Source organism: Meriones unguiculatus, chromosome 12 (genome assembly GCF_030254825.1).
Source record: "Meriones unguiculatus strain TT.TT164.6M chromosome 12, Bangor_MerUng_6.1, whole genome shotgun sequence".
Lineage (NCBI taxonomy): Eukaryota > Metazoa > Chordata > Mammalia > Rodentia > Muridae > Meriones > Meriones unguiculatus.
This window is the reverse complement of record NC_083360.1, coordinates 97941103-97947730: the sequence shown is the minus strand read 5'-3', so window position 1 is coordinate 97947730 and position 6628 is coordinate 97941103.

Sequence of the window (6628 nt, the reverse complement as noted above, 5' to 3'; positions counted from 1 at the left end):
CAAATCAACAGGTTTTAACCAACAGGGGCACATTTCAGGACACTAAACCATGTTAATTATCTGGGAGTGGATCTGGGGAAGCAATTGGTTTGGCGACTAAAAGTCAATGTAGAAAGAAAAACTCCAACATTCAAGATTAAGCATTAACTCGGTAGGTTAATTTCATGCAGACCTGTTGGGGATGGCACAAAGGCCCTGGCCCTCAGAGGACGGGGGTCTAGGGTTGGTGGGGATATTTCAGAGGACCAACCGCTGACAGGGAGAAGGGAGGCATACACAAGCATTTTCAGCAACTCTTCCCATCTTGTTTTAAACATCAAAGTGGTTAGAAGGAGCACATGTCTCTGTTTCAAAAAGCATAGGCCAAGGACAAATAGAAAGGGAAAGGGGTGTGATGACGAAGAGGCTGAAAAAGACTTTCTGCTGCTTCTTTTTCATGGCGCTACTTGAAGATTTTTAACTTGCCTCTGAGAACCACAAAATCCAGTTTTTGATATGACTTTTCCAGACAGCGGAATAAGATATTGTACCCAAAGCAGAAAGATCCATGAAGTACTTTTCAAGGAAAGGAATTAGGAAACCACAGAATTCCCATCATAGTTCCAGATATCTGCCGCAATAGGCAGCCCCTGGGGTAACTGAGGCAAATTGTGGCCGCTTTTCATCCTTTCTTCTGTTGGTCTGAAGCGTCCTATGTCACTCTCATTCAGTGGTCTGTGCTATGGCCGTCCTTGCAAAGTCATAGCAGTCCAAACAGAGTGACAAGCAGAGGTGAATAGGGGATTCAGGGGTGGTAAATCAGGGACAAGAAAAAACATCAGTGTGTCATGCAGACAGTGAGAAGAACAAAGAGTTACATAAGATAAATGGTACAGCGGGCACATTCACGCGCACGCACACACGTTAAACACATCTGTAAAGAGCAGGGAACATACACTGCTCTTCCCAGTTCCTAGCACTCACAGCAGGTCACCCACAGCTGCTGCAGGATATTTGATCACATGTGAAACCCACCACCACCCAACCCCAAAACTGTCTACTGGAAAAGCGTGTTTCTAGTTGTGGTGTGGCTCGGCTCTAGCACACGCCTTTAATCCAAAACCTTAGTGTTTATTGTAAATAGGTAGTTGTGGTGAGGTTTAGCCCTAGCACACACCTTTTTTTTAACTTTTTTTTTTTTTTTTTGAGACTGGGTTTTTCTGTGTAGCCTTGACTGTCCTGGACTCCCTTTGTAGACCAGGCTGGTCTTGAACTCAGAGATCCACACCTGTCTCGGCCTCCCTGAGTGCTGGGATTACAGGCCTGCACCACCACACCTGTTTTAGCATACACCTTTAATCCAACAGGATTAAATAAAGGCAACCATGGGTCAAAAGGCAGAGCAAGGAACCAGTTGACAGGAAATGAACGTAGGGAAAGAAAACCATAGACAGTGATAGGAAGTCCAGAGAGAGGATAGAGAGAGGGACAAGAGGCAGAAAGAAGGGACATTCAGTTTGAGGGTTTTTTTAGACAGCCTGGAGAAGGGGCTTTTTCCTTCTGGGAAAAAGCTGAGGAGGAAGGTCAGGTGGGTGCTGTCCCTGCCTCTCTGAGCTAGTAGGCTTTCACTCTGTCATCTGGCTCCTGAGTCTGTATTGGTAAAATCAAAAGTTTGGGGTTTTGTTTAAATACAACACACAGCATCTTGTAACTCCAACTCCACAGGATTTGATGCCTTCTTCTGGTCTCTTCAGATACCTGCACTTTTGTACACACACACACACACACACACACACACACACACAGAATCTAGAAATGAGACTGGAGCATGGGTTCTCCACTGTGGGAGTTAGCTGCAGGCTCCACCTTGTTAGAAATTAGCAGGCTTGAAAGCCACTGGGCATAGACCCCTCCAGGCCCCACTTTCTATTTCCCTACATAACACATTAATTTCATAAGTGAAAAACAGTTGTGGATAAAGGTACGGGTAAAGCTTCATGATAGCACCTCTCTAGAATTTAAAATACATACAGAAGAGAGAAAGCATCTATTTAAAAGCTACAAGAAAGGGAGGAGTTTGGAGTTAGGAAGCTTTGTTGAGGCCATGGAGAGAGGGTCATCTGGAGATGGGGAAACGGCTCAGTGAGTAAAGCCCTTGTCCTGTAAGCATGAGGACTTGGGCTTGGATAATCAGATCTGAATAAAAGCCAAGTGTGACGGCCCAGACCCCACCACTAGGGAATGCTGCAGAGACAGGCAGGTCTCAAAGGCTCAGTGGACAGCCACCCTAACCAAAACAGTGAGCCCTAAGTTCATGGAAAGATCCTGTCAACAACTGGACAGACCACAAGATGGTTCAGTGTCCATGCTGACCACCTATATTAGTCAGGATTCTCTAAGGGAAAGAACTGATAGAACAAATGTGTCTATGTGTGTGCATGCGTGTGGTGCATGTGTAAGTGTGTTTGTGTGAGTATGGTGAGTGTGTGTAAGATATGAGATTTATTATGCTGGATGGTCCAACAATGGCTGTCTCCAAGGGAAAGTCTAAGAACCCAGTAGTTGTTCAGTTTATGAGGCTGGGAGTCTCAGGTGGTCTTCAGTATATACCGGAATGCCAAAGTCAGCTCTAACGCCAGGGAAGGAATGTCTCAGCAACAGGACACATGAATGGTGAGAGTAAAGGCAAGTAGGCAAAAAGTAAACGCTGCTTTCTCTCATGCCCTTATATTAGCTGCCAGAGTTAAGGTGGATCTTTTACCTCAGATCATCCAATTAACCGAAAATCCCCCACAGGAGTGGCCACCTGCTGGAGGTTTTAGACATAGTCAAGTTGACCACCAAGAAGGCCCATCACAGCACCTGAGTTCTATCTCTAAGTCCTACACGGAGGAAGGAGAACTGTCTTAGTGAGCGTAATCGACACCATGACCAGGGCAACTCTTATAAAGGACAGCATTTAGTTGGGGCTGGCTTATAGTGTCCGAGGTTTAGTCCATTATCATCATGGCGGGAAGCATGGTGGCACACAGGCAATAATGGTGTTGCAGAGGTACCCAAGAGCTACAGTCCTGATCCATCGGCTGAGAAAGATGCTGTGGGCTTGGCAAGGGCTTTTGAAACCTCAAAGACCACCTCCAGTGACACACTTCCTCCAACAAGGCCACACCTCCTGCTCCTTTCCTGTTGGGGACACAAAGGTCCTTGCATCCACAGAGCACCAGACACCCAGGAATGTTAAACCCACAGGGGCCTCCCTCAGAGGAGGAAACGCCTTCCGCCCAGAGGCTGGAGTGGGTGTTAGGACTCTGTGACTTCCTGCTATCTGAGGAAGCTACCTCACTCACCTTGTGCCACAGAGGCAGACCTCACCCAGAATGCTTATCCCACACTCTTCCTAGATCTTTATCTTTAGCTCCCAGTGACTAGAACCTACCTTCAGGGGGGGGTGTCACATCTATTTTGCAGCTTGCTGACCTCTATGCTGTCTCAGTCAGAGGCCATACTAGGTTCTTGGCCTTTGAGCTAGAGAGCCCATCTTCATGATCACATGTACCTTGCAAAGGAGTTTCTGTGGTCACACCTTAAGCTTTATTGTGTGCCCTGAACTGGAACGATCATTGCCTGGAAACCTCTTCCCAACTTCACTGTGTCTAAATGTGCTGTAATGAACCACCTGGCGTCAGACTCCCCAACTCTGATCCAGGTTGATGAAGTCAGTCTGAACCAAGTTTTTATTTACTTCCCTGTCTTGACACCTGCAGGGTCCCCTCACTTTCCAATAGTGTCACTCCCTGGTGGCCAAGCGTTCAAATCTATGCATCTATGGGGGCCATTATCACTCAAATCACCACAAGGACCAAAAGCCACCCTCTGACTTCCACACAGGTACTCCTGCCCCAACCCCATGTAATTTTAAAAATAAGGTGGAGCATAACAGAGGAGGATCCCTAAAACTGACTTGTCTTCCACTCAGGTACTCACAGGCACCCACCCCGGGTACGTTCACCACACACACAAATTGAAAGAGAGAGAGGGTAGCTCTTGGAAAAGTGTGATTATTTTTGTATACTTTTTTTCCTTCACTTATTTTAAATCTGCTCTGTTACATGAGTTTTAACAGCCTGGCAATGATGGCACACACCTGTGCTCCCAGCACTAGGGTGGCAGGGGCAGGTGGAGCTCTGTGAGTTCAAGGCCAGCTTTTGTAGACTAGTCTACAAAGGGAGTTTATAGGACAGCCAGGGCTACACAGAAAAACCCTGTCTCAAAAAACAAAGAAACAAAAAAAAAAAAAAAAAAAAAAAAAAAAACCCAAAGATTTTCTAGTCAGAAGGGTGTTTGAGTTCTCTCTTTGGCCTTGGTGGAGACACAGCTTTCTGAGCTACAAGAAAGGTCATGAGGCTAAAGCAGGAGGCTTCCGGTAGAGAACAAAGATGAACTATTGTGCCCTACCAAAGATGTCCAAATGTGCCTGTCAATCACCTGGATGAGAAAATGCCCCTCAGCACGCTTGTTTATTCCAGAGACTTCAGAAATAATACTACACCCTATCTAAACCCAAAGGCTGATTCATGTCCATTTTCCACTGCCCCTTCTTACCTTGGGAGAGGGTTTTTCTCCACAATGGTATCTCTAGCCATTGTCACTCTCGTGTCAACAGAGTGGATTCCTCCGCGGTGGCCCCTCTGGGCATTGCCCACTCTCACCCTTTGGAGTACCTCACGTTGTGATAAACTGTCTTTTACACTAAATTCTGTGTCTCATCTGAACTCAGTCAGAGATCACAAGCACCAGGGAGCCAGGGGAAGCCAGAGTAAAATCCAGTAACATTGATTTTCTTAAAGTTAAATCCCACAATGGCCAAATTTCAAGCCCCATGTCCCTTCCCCCCCCCCGTGGCTGCTGGTGGGGTCCCATCTTTGTGGAAAGTTTATTGGATGGTGCTGCCCCAAACTGTCTCCAGAAGTGTCCATAGGATCATTGGAGAATGGGACCTTGGAAGGAGGCCCAGGGCTTACCTAAGTTTAGTAGTTACCTTCCTTACCACCATGACAAAATCAACTTAAGGGAGAGAGGAAAGAGTTAATATGGCTCACAATTTCGCTCCATCATTGCAGGAAGGACATAGGGTCTGGGGCAGACGGGGTCTGTGGTAACACGAGCTGGCATCATAGCTTATTAGACCTCTGAGGATGAAAAAGCAGGAGGAGATTTCAGGTGTGGTCAATAGAACCCTCAGGCTCTAATGGTCCTACCTATGCTGGTCATGCTCCATGTCCAAAGGATTACCATCCTCCCAGAGCACTGTCACCAGCTGGGGTGTCACATAGGGACCAGCTATTTAAACACACGAGTCAGGGAGGCCATGTCACACTCAAACCATAACATTAACCTTAGAAAAGGCTGAAGAATAGCTTTAGAGTTGAATGTTTGATAACTTTTGGGCATGGCAGCATGCACTCTAATTCCAGCACTCTGGAGGCAGGAAGATTGCAATCTCAAGATCAGCCTGGTCTACATAGGCAGTTCTGGAACAACCCTTGGCTACATGGAAAGACTTTCTCAAAACAAAACAATGATAACATCTAGGTAAAGTATAGATGGTTTCTATTTGCTGAAAAGATAAAGCCAGAAGTTTACAAGTAGGTTATAAAGACCCTTTCATTGTACTGTACTGAATGACTATACTGAAACAGGGAAAGAATACTGTTAAATATACTTGCTGACAAAGTTTTTAAAAAAGTGTTATGTCTTAGTTACTTTTCTAATGCTATGATAAAACACTATGATCAAGGCAACTTATAAAAGAAGGTGTTTCATTTTGCTTATGGTATTAGGGGGTTAGAGTCCATAATGGAGGTAAAGGAACAGAGAGCTCACATCTTTATCCACAACCATGAGACAGAGACATAGAACTGGAATCAGGAGTCTTTTGAAGCCTCTCAGTCCGTCCTCAATGACACACCTACGCCAACAAGGCCACGCCTCCTAATCTTTACCAAACATTTCCACCAACTGGAGACTGAATATTCAAACTAATAAGCCTATGAGGGCCATTTTATTCAAAACATCACATTTTACTCCCTGGCTTCCATAGGTTCATGGCCATATCATAATGCAAAATACATTTAGTCCAATTTCAAAAGACCTCATAGTCTTTTACAATGTAATACTACAGTGTCTTCACAGACCCAAGGCTGTGTAAACGTCTGTAAAATCAAAAAACAAATTACATATTCCTGCCAGGTATGGTGGTGCCTGCCTTCAGTCCCAGCGCTGAAGTGACAGAGGCAGGCCTATCACTGAGTTTGAGGACAGCCTGGTCTACAGGGAAAGTTCCAGGAAAGCCAGGGCTACACAGAGATATTGTGTCTCAAACCACCCACCTTTCCAAATCATAAACTTCCAACATACAATAGCACGGAATATACATGACCATTACAAAAGGGGGGAATGAGGTATAGTGAGGAAATACTGGGCCAAAGCAGCCACATTCTTTGCCAAATATCACCAAAAGGAGGTCTCTAACCCACCCCATTGGTAATATTGTTCCCCTCTGAAATCTCCTGATCTGGACCTCCATCGCTCACATTGCTCTGAGCAATACTGTCTTCCAGGCTCCTACTAGAATGAGAAAAAAAGACCC